The sequence below is a fragment of the Marmota marmota genome, unplaced genomic scaffold (genome assembly GCF_001458135.2).
Source record: "Marmota marmota marmota unplaced genomic scaffold, marMar, whole genome shotgun sequence".
In the NCBI taxonomy this organism is placed as follows: Eukaryota; Metazoa; Chordata; class Mammalia; order Rodentia; family Sciuridae; genus Marmota; species Marmota marmota.
In genome coordinates, this window is record NW_026000101.1 from 1,316,077 (window position 1) to 1,326,759 (window position 10,683).

The 10,683-nt window shown below is 40.5% G+C and overlaps 1 long non-coding RNA gene across 1 annotated transcript; it reads right to left on the reverse strand.

Annotated features, from left to right (window-relative positions):
• Nucleotides 1-2,813: 2,813 nt before the first annotated feature.
• On the reverse strand, nt 2,814-9,982 carry LOC107147692. Its single transcript, XR_001504185.2, has 4 exons — nt 9,714-9,982; nt 8,000-8,123; nt 7,474-7,587; nt 2,814-3,005 (listed from the first exon to the last, which is right to left on the reverse strand). It is a non-coding gene; the product is annotated as an uncharacterized LOC107147692 (long non-coding RNA).
• Nucleotides 9,983-10,683: the final 701 nt, after the last annotated feature.

Sequence of the window (10,683 nt, forward strand, 5' to 3'; positions counted from 1 at the left end):
TCAGTGCCACATATTCATGTTCTATGGAGAACATTTTGGTAGTTAGTTTTAGGTAGCCCAGCATCCAGGGGACTATGTGCCCCAAACCAGCTTGGCGATAGAAGTCTTGTGTTAGTCCAGTATCTCAGAGGCCAGTTTTGGATCCTTTCCTGGTTTCCTCAAATGGATAGCTGGCAGCTGACCAGCTTTACCCACAGGATGGAAAGACCATAAGAGATGCCGAAGGGTTCATCCTTGTGCAATGAGGCAGAGTCAGAGGACAACAGACTGGGCTGGAAGCCACATCCTCCATCCCATCTGAAGTCTGAGCATCCTCTATGGAATTTCCTCTAAAGTTCACACTGAGTAGCAAGGAAGTGGGAATTCACTTTCTCTCAGGCAGCCCCTTTCTCATGTTTGAAAGATGCATTACTGACCCACCACCATGTTTATCTCCAACTCTGCATGCCTGAGGTGGGGATAACCAGTGCCCTTTGGTCCTGCTATATGTCACCATTCATTCCACTGGAGTGTCTGGTGCCCACCTCTCTTCTCATTGCCTTTTGTTTCAATCGTTGCTTGTTCTAGTCAGTTTTATGTCACTGTGAACAAAAGACCCTATAAGAAAAATCTCCAGAAGAAAAAGTTTATTTTGGCTCACAGTTTAAGAGGTTCAATCCGTGGCTGGCTGACTCCACAGGTCTGGGCCCAAGATGAGGCAGAACATCATGACTGAAAGGTGTGTCGGAGAAAAACAGCTCAGGACATGACAGCCAGGAAGTAGAGAGAGAACTCTGCTTACTTGGGACAAAATGTAGATTCCAAAGACATGCCCTCAATGATCCATTTCTTCTCTCCACACACCTTGGCTACAATTACCACCCAGTTAATCCATAGCAGTGGGTTAACCCACTGATCAGGTTAAGTTTCTCATAACCTAATCATCTCACCTCTAAACATTTTTACATTGTGTCACACATGATCTTTTGGGGGACACCTCATAACTAAACCATAACACTGCCTATAACTGATCTTTTTAAAATTCTTTATTCAAGCATCTTCTGAAAATGCTATAGACCTGTTGCCAGACTCAATCTTCTGGGACTTTAGGGAGCAGAGGGATACTTCCTAGGTTCATTCCTCCAGTAGTACCTTTTCCTGGGGTATGGGGGATGGGATTGGCCATTTCTTCCTGACCTACAGGCAGAGTGGAGAGGTCTGTTTTTTCACTCAGGAATGGTGCAGTGTGTGGGTGGGTGTCACTAAAAATGTGTCTTTTATTAGTTAAATTGTGATGATGGGACCTTGCTAAAAGATGGTTTCAAGTGATATAATTTAAAATGTTTCTGTGATGTCTGTTCTCTTGCTCTAGGCACATCTAGGATAGCCTGACATTGTCAGATCACTCTGAAACCAGTGTGACAGAAGTCTTCATCTTTGGGCTGGGTTGTGGCTCAGTGGTAGAGTACTTGCCTGGCATGTGTGAGGCACTGGGCTTGATCCTCAGCACCACACAAAAATAAATAAAATAAAGGTATTGTGTCTGTCCACAACTAAAAAATATAAAAAGAAGAAGTCTCCATCTCCATATTATATCATGAATTGAAACTCCATTTCTGGAAGTAAACTTTCTGGTCTTTTTTTTAAAATAAGAATCTCTCATACAGGGACAAATGAGGAAGACCCACGTTGTCTGCCTCATCTGGGGACCCCAACATGGAAGGAGATGTACCAGCAGCCTTACCCCATCCACTTTGGAAGAATGCACTCACACTTGGAAGGCTCTCTCTTCCTTCTGAACCTCCCGGGCCCCAGTTAACGCTGAAGGCAATGTTCAAGATAGTTAAGAGGCTACATGAAGTTAGTGTTTATTCCTAAGTTTGAAAATGAATTCTCCACTTACTTAGTGAATAAGGTGGTGGTGGGACAATCCAGCATATTTTCATTCACCTCAGAATGTTAGGGTCCCATAAATTTTTATAGACTTAAAAACTAATTTTTAGATATCTTCTTTATGATAGAATGATTTGACTGGGCAGCAGAACTGTATTTGTTGCTGCTGATTCATAGTGCCAGCGTGTGTGTGTGTTCAGAGGAACAGAAGATGGCATTTGTTTCCTCCCAGTCCCAGTGACATTGGGTTAATACTTTCAGGTTAGCAAAAGCAGCACATTTTGCTTTGTATCTTTTTAATTGCTACTGAAGATCTCATTTTCTCTCCAATTAAACATCTGTAGTCTTCATTTTATCTGAACCACATATTTTTGAGTAAATTTTGAGTATATTCATTTTGGTAGTAAACTCTATCAGCTCTAGCAATCTTTCTTCTTTCTGCTCCTTCCCTTTTAATGTTTTGTGCTGTCAGGAGCTGCTCTGGAAATACATGCCCTTAAGTCCTGAGCAAGAGATACTGAACAATTATTGCGCCCCACAATAACTTGGGCTTTACCTCAGATAATGAGGCGTGGCTCCAAGAGTAAGTGACACCTGGTGGGGTTGAGCTACACTCACCTGTTCCTTTGCAATCCTACCCCTTTGCCCTTTTTGGGATAGAATAGGTTCAATGGAACCTCCCCTTGTGTGTCCCCTATATAAGAATAAAAAATTCTAGTGTATCTCTCTCTTTCTATGGACCCCTAAGGTCACAGAGCTGTCCCTGGATTTTGAAAAAATACTTCTGTGTGTTTGTGGGCTTTCTTCACCATTTTCTTAAATTATTGGAATACTCATAGTTTGTGAACCCAGCATTAGGTCACCAGCTAGGATGGCGATATTGTGCATTTTCTTATATTTCATATTCATAGTATCACAGAACATTAGTTCCTAGTGTAGTACTCAGCAGGTGTTTATTAATTGAAGATATGTTGAGTTCAAACTTGAAGAAGCTGGCAATCCAGTCCAGAAAACCAAATATTTACATGTCAAGATGAAGTTCAGAGCTGGTCTTAGTGCTACATGCCTGAAGTTGTGGCTACTCAGGAGGCTGAGTTAGGAGGATTTCTTGAGCCCAGAAATTTAAGACCAGCCTGGAAAACATAGCAAAATCCCATCTCAAAACAATAACAAGAATAACAAAACAAAAAACTTGAATCTTAGAACAATTCAGTGACTTATCCAAGGTGGTTACTAATAAATCTAGAATATTGAGCTACACCTTAGTATGTCTAGAAAAGTTCCAGCTACCATCCCCCAAACCTCAACTTGAGGGCAAGGTTTCTCAATCTTGACACTATTGACATCTAGGACAGATAATTCTTTGTTGTGGAGGGCTCTTCTATGTGTGATTGAATATTTAATACTATTTCTGGCTCTTATCCTTTAAAAGCCAGTAGGAAATGGTCTTTACACCTAGGTTGTGAAAATGTGGCAACTAAAAATTTCTCTAGACATTGCCAATGAGAACCACTGCTCATCAGAGTTAAACACTTCCTTGATTTTTTGGGGAGTTTTCTCTGGCAGAAGTTTAGAATTAGAGACTGGAGCCAGGCGTGGTGGTACATGTCTGTAATCCCAGCAACTCAGGAGGCTGAGGCAGGAGGATTGCACGTTGGAGGGCAGCCTCAGCAATTTAGCAAGGTCCTAAGCAACTTAGAGAGGCGCTGTTTCATAATTAAAAAGGAGGCCGGTGATATGGCTCAGTGGTTAAGCACTCCTGGGTTCAATCCCAGGCACCAAAACAAAACAAAAAACAAAACAGAATTAGAGACTGGCACTCCTCTCAGGAAGCCAGAAAATATGGAAAAAATCCAAACTGCTCCATCCTGCCTCTGCAGAACCAGGAATGGGTGTTGTGAACTCCCATCAATCATCTATCATCATGTCTGAGTCAGCCCTTCTTCTACAGGCTCACAGGGCTGAAATGGCAGGCAGGGAATGGATAGGGCATGAGGTCGGGCAGATGACGGGGCTTAGAAGATAGGCACACTTGCTGTAGCCAGAAACTTCTGGACAATATGTAGGCAACAATTCAGACCCCAGTAGAATGTGACGCAGAGAACTGAGCAGGCCTTCCCAAAGAAGTGAGCGTGAAAGTCCTGGGTGAGATCAGCACCGCGGACAGCTCCAAGGGAGGCTGGATTTCCAGACACTAGGTTCAGTCAAAGGAATACTTAAGGAATCCTTAAGGAATCCTTTCAAACATAGGCATACCCTGAATACCCTTTCCCCTACTTAGCCCTTCCGCCAGGACCTGAGTGCTTTTGAACGACAATGTTGAGTACATTCATTACTAAAATAACCTTCACCACTACGCTATGAGATTTCGTATGAGCCTAATATCACAGATGTTATGGATCTGGAAGCAGGCTCAGTGTTATACAGATAAAAAAAAAATCAAAGGTGGGATCAGGGAGACTTGCTTCAACTCTGGTGTTTCGCCAATATATTCTCCCCCAGTCAAAGATTAAAGCATCACAACCTCTACGAAGAACTTCCAGAAATGTGCTCTCTCCAATAGAATCAGCCACTTCCTCCCCTGCCCCTCACTCTCTGAAGCCATGCCTCATACACAGTCCACTAGAATATCCACAATATCCTACACATGTTTACATGTTGTCTATACTCCACAGCAAAACAGAACAGGAGAGAGTCCATAAATATAACATATTAACTTAGAACTCATTAGGTGTCAGATTCAATGCCAAGTGTTAGGGATTCAGAGAGACCAAGACAGACAGCACCCCACCCTTTATACAGCAAGCTGGAAGATAAATAAATAAGTTACTACAGTAAAATTCAGAATGCATTTTAAGAAGGGAAAGCAACAGGATCAGAGAAAGATTTTAGATTTTCGTTTTCAATAAAAATAATACATACTTATTATAAAAATCAAGTAATACAAAAGAATAGAAAAATGAAGTTTAGAATATAACCCCTTCATCACATTTGATACAGGGACTGGCTGTTAACACTTTGGTATATGGTCTTTGAGAACTTTTTCTAAACATACACAAAGATAGCAATGTGATTCTAGAAAATGGGAGCATGCTCTACAGATTGTACTGTAGTTTGCTTTCCTCATTTAACACACTAAGGTCACCTTACTAAAATGTTAGTAGTGATTAAATTATTTTTTAGAGCTGTCTATATTATATTATCTGTATATACAAGAATATACTTATTTTGCCAGTCTGATGTGTTATAAATGAATCATTCCTTCAATTAAAATTTTTATTACTGAATTTGAACACTTTCAAGTTTTTCTGGGATCTGCCTATTCATATTATCAATATGAATGTGAGAAACATCAATGATTTCAGCACAGAATGCCATTCGGAATGCCAAAGAGGCATGCTTTTATCCTCTGAAGATTTCCTGCATGTTCCAGTCTTGGAAGTAGTGGGGATATTAGTGAATATACACCTGAGGAGATGCCATACTGAGCTAATCCACATACTCTTTTGTCACTTTAATAATATTCCAGTGTGAAATAAAATCTGAGATTGTCATCCCTTTATAATCCTATACTTACTACAAAACAGACCACAATTAACACCAATATTTTCTTTACATCTTCATGTATGTGTGTATGTGCAAGTATGTGTATATGTATGGACATTACATTTTTTTGTACATATTTTGTATTTTCCCAAGCTGCTCAATACCAAATCACATGTATGGAGTATAACTTACATAATTTGTTCCCTTATGTAGGACAATTAATTTTTCATTTATCCCCATTATAAAAAATGCCATGAATACATAAGTCCTTTGGCCTGACAATTCTATTTCTATTAACTTAACCCATAGATAAAATGAGCACATTTACAAAATGATGTTATGTATAGGATTATTCACTGCAGTGTTATTTGGCTATTGTGGCAACTCTTTTGCTAATATAAACAATCTAAATGTTTAGTAATAAAGTTCTGTTTAAGTAAGTTAGGGTCCAGGTTTTCCTAGGTACAATAAGGTATCTGAAACAATATCCAAAATATATTATGCAAAAAAATTAAGGCAGAGTCATATGCTACCATTTGTAAACAAAATAGGAAGGTGTGTGTAACTCATAAATATACACACATTTGCTGCATGCGCAAAGAATACTTCCAGAAATATATGCAAGAAACTGATAACACTGGTTACGTCCAGGGAAAGAAAATAACTTCATAGAGGGACAGGTATGGGTGGGAGATTATTTGTTGAAAAGTCTTTTGTGTCATTTGAGCTCTGAACCATTTAAATATAAATTTATATTGTAAATATGAATGTGAGGTCAACAGAGAAGTGTCAATCATTTCAGCAAGGAATGCCACTTAGAATGTCAAAGAGGCATTCAAAAAAAGTTAAAATTCAGCTGGGAGTGGTGGTGCATGCCTGTAATTCCAGCTACTCAGGAGGCTGAGGCTGGAGGATCACAAGTTTGAGGCCAGCCTAGGCAACTTAGTGAAACCCTGTCTCAAAACAAAATTTAAAAAAGGACTGGGATGCAACTCAGTGGTAGAGTACCCCTGGGTTCAATCCTCATGACCAAAAAACAAACAACAGCCCACAAAACTTTAAACTCATTTTAATTAAAAATAAAAATTATGCATATAATTTTTTGATCTGCATTTATGACTATTAAGATAGACTTCAAGAAGTGTAATTGAAAGATGAGAGTGGGACTATTTTTAAGGCTCTTGGGGGTACTGCTAAAATATTTTATGGAAAGATTATACCAATCCAATGCCTGTCAGAATTTTCTCATAATCTGACAGTTATGACAGATGCTGCTGATTGTCTGTGCAATGTCCACTCTTTTCTTTTCTTGCTAACAAAACCCTGATTTTGTTCAGAGTGGCAGTGTCTCCGCCTACATCTACTTGGCCTTCTCTGTACCCTGAAAGGACACAGCACAGATCTGGTCAAGGAGATGTAGGTGTAAGTTGCTGGGCAGGCTTTCAGGAAAGTTCTGTACCAGGAGGTAAGCTGAATTACAGTAAGTTTTTTGCCTTTTTAAAATTTTTAGGTTGGAATCAGGATCTATGCTACAGGTCCTAGCACTGAGCAACCAAAAGACACTGAGCACGAGGACAAAAGCCACCAGGGGAGGATGGGGAGGCAGAAAAAGTTTCCTGGTGACACCACGCAGCCACCATCCTAGCTCTGGGCTGTCTCTGCCTCTTTCTTCTTATTACCTAAGAAAAAGAAGACCTAAGTCATCGGTTTTCTGTTCTGAATTTTCATCCGTGTTCCTAACTGGTTCAACAAGAAGGATTCTGTATGTCTGGATGTGAAAAGTCATGCCCAGAGGAAGACCTGGAGAAGATAAGAAAGATGGACACGCAACGAAAACACAGCTTCGCCTTTAAAAATGAACGAAAGAACAATGAAAACACAGGTCAGGAAGATGATATGAAGATGATAAGGGGGTCTGAAGGTGTTTCCACTAATGACTTCAGTTGCTTCCGCTGTCCAGGTAGGATCAGGAAGCTACTTTAATACTTCAAAAGGAACTGTCCTGGCCACTAGAGAGCCAGGCAGTTGCAAGATCTCCTTGCTGCCAGTTCTTACCAGGCTCAGCTCTTGATTTTCATCCATCAATCTTACTCCAGTTTAAAGGTCATGCCTGGTTTGAAGGTCTGACTCCTTGGTCATTGAGAAAGGCAAAGAAATTGAGTGACTGTGCTGTAAACAAACAGATTTCAAAAATTCAGTCTCAGGCTCCGGTATCTTCAACGTCTCTAAAGATGGGAAAAAAAAAATGTTACACTGTATTGTTAAGAAAATGGGTGGAAAAAAAGATGAAGAAGAAGAAGAAGAAAGGAAAAGAAAACTGGCATGTTCAGTACAGATGCAATTTTCATCAGTAGTTTGTTGGATCCACACTGGGAGAAATGCCCATTCATAACTCTAAAGTCTAATGTTGGTCAAAAGACCAGAAACATTTTATCCTTGTGCTTGAAGAAGCAGAGAAAAAGTATATCTCTTGAAGCTGAAGCCCACACTTTGAAGTATTTTATGAATTCCACAGTTTTTAGCAATTTTAAGGAGCAGTCATGCCACCTGGTGGATTTCAGGGGTGAGAAGTTGCCCATACCCACTAAGACCAAGTTCCTCTAATTCTCCAGCACCACGCCTCTCCACAGTTTCCTCTGAACAGGCTCAACTGGTCCCAGTCCAACTCAGAGAAGTCCAAGCACACCCATGAGAGTTACTGCCTCCTGAAACACAGAGTATTTTCTTCCTTAATAACCAACTATCCACACAAACATCCCACAGAAAAAGGGGAACCAGCACCTTGCAACAGAGACAGGAAGAAATTCAGAGGGTGTTTGTTTCTTTCTTTTTCTTATTATTATTTCCGGGAGGCTAATATTCCATAATTATGTAAAAACTCCCTGAAAAAGGTAAAGATGAAGGTAATAAACTAAATGTGCACAACCAATTCTGATTCCTCTAAATCCTACTAAAATTGCAGTAGAGTGATTTTTTTTAAAGGCAAAAAAATGAGACACAGCTCAAGGACAGGGAAATAAGACAGCATACAGGAGGAGTGGTGACATTCTGAAACCTGGCAAACAGAATCTTATGCAGGCAGTGGGCATGAGAAGACAATCGATTCATGATTCTGCAAGATGCTCAGGGACTAGTAGCTTTGGGTGGCTCTGGAACGAGTCATGAAGGGAGACGGAGAGGGATAGAAGTTGTTTAAGCAGTTTTAGATTTGTAGATCCTTTACTTCATTCTGTTGGGAGAATATCCCTTAGGCATTCCAGCAAAAGCAGAGCCAGGGGGCCCCTGGGTTGGGGATACCAGGAGGGTAGATTCAGTGACTACCTGTAGTTGGCCCTTCATATCAGTGGGTTCTGCTTCTGTGGGTCTTACTGTTATGGTTTAGATATGTGTCCCCCAAAAGCTCACGTGTCAGACAATGCAGGTTTAGAGGTTTAGAAGTGAAACGTCTGGGTTATGAGAGCCTTAACCCAATCAGTGAATGAACCCCCCGATAGGGATTAACTGGGTGGTAACTGTAGGCAGGTAGGATATGGCTGGAGGAGGTGGGTCCCTGGGGGGATGTGCCTGTTAGGCATATATTTTGTCTTTGGTGAGTGGAGCTCTCTCTCTCTGCTTCCTGATGCCACGTCCTGAACTGTTTTCCTCCGCCACACTCTTCTGCCATGATATTCTGCCTCACCTTGCTATCTGTGGATCAAGACCTCTGAAACCGTGAGACCCCCAAACTTTTCCTCCTGTAAATTTTCTTCCCTAAAATTGTTCTTGACAAGTCTTTTGGTCATAGCAGAAAAACAAACAAACAAACAAACAAACAAACACAACAACAACAAAAACCCAAAACAACAACAACAACAACAAAGGACTAAAACACTTACCAGCTGTAGATAAAAAACATTCTACAAAAACTGCATCTGGGGGCTGGGATTGTGGCTCAGTGGTAGAGCGCTTGCCTCACATGCTTGAGGCACTGGGTTCGATCCTTAGCACCACATAAAAAAATAAAAAATAAAAAAATACCAAATAAAATAAAGATGTTGTAAAAAAAATTGCATCTGTCCTGAACTAACTCATCATTCTTTTCTTGCAATTCTCTAAACAGTAAGGTCTAACAATTATTTATATAACATTTACATTGTATTAGGTATTACAAGCAATCTAGAGATGGTTTAAAGTGCGTGGGAGGATGTGCCCAGGTTATATTCAAATACAGTGCCATTTGATATAAGAGATGCAGGAATGCGAGGGGAATGTCCAGGAATCAGCCCCCACAAATTCCCAGGGACAATTATACATACTGAATTCTTCATTCCTTGCTTCCTCTTCACTCTTGATTCTGAGTTACTGAGAGAACACTGAGTCTCTAAAGGAAAAACATCCCTGTTAAAATATAGAACAAATAATTAATAAACCGTTTGTGAGCCAGGTAAAGAAGCTGAGGAACAAAAAAGGGCCAGAATGTAAGGACACAGTGAACGGCCCATAAGTCACTTTGTAACTTTGCAGTTCCTTATAAATTTTCTGGAATGTAGCAAAACGGGAAGGAGACCTCAATAAAAACAGACCATGAACCTCATGAGACCAGGAGCTAATATTGAATTGAACCATGAACTTTTGGCCTGCTCACCCTATCCAACACCTGACTGCCAGAGACACTCATGTAGGGTGAAACCTGCATGCCAGACCAGACTCCCTAGTGGGTAAACAGCATCTTGCTCAATATTTCCCAGCCACGAGAAAGCCAGCTTCTTTGGCTCATACATATTCAACTAATTATGTACAGACTTCACCTTAAGCCTTGGCATATGCCTTGCTCCCAAGATTGTCTTCATTCTGCTCTGAGAGTATCCACTTTCATTTTCTGTAATAAACATCCTTTTTTTTTTGCTACTAAGAGCTGGTCTGGGGATATAGCTCAGTTGGTAGAGTGCTTGCCTTGCATGCATAAGGCCCTGGGCAACACACACACACACACACACACACACAAATTTCTTTCTGCAGTTGTCAAGCAACTAGAAAGTTTGAGTAGAGATCTCCCTTGGACCCCTGTACAATGACAGTTGTGTCAACAAAAATTCACTAGGAAAGAATTAAAAGGAGGCCTTATTTCAAAAAGTAGTTTGTAAACTGGGAATGTCACAGGAAGAAGGGTCCAAGGAGTTCCCAGAGAGAAGAAGGAACTTGTCTTGAGACCAGAGGGATTCTTGGCATGTGTGACAGAAAAGAATTTCAGCACATGGCAGTCAAAAGCATAGACAGAGGCTTATT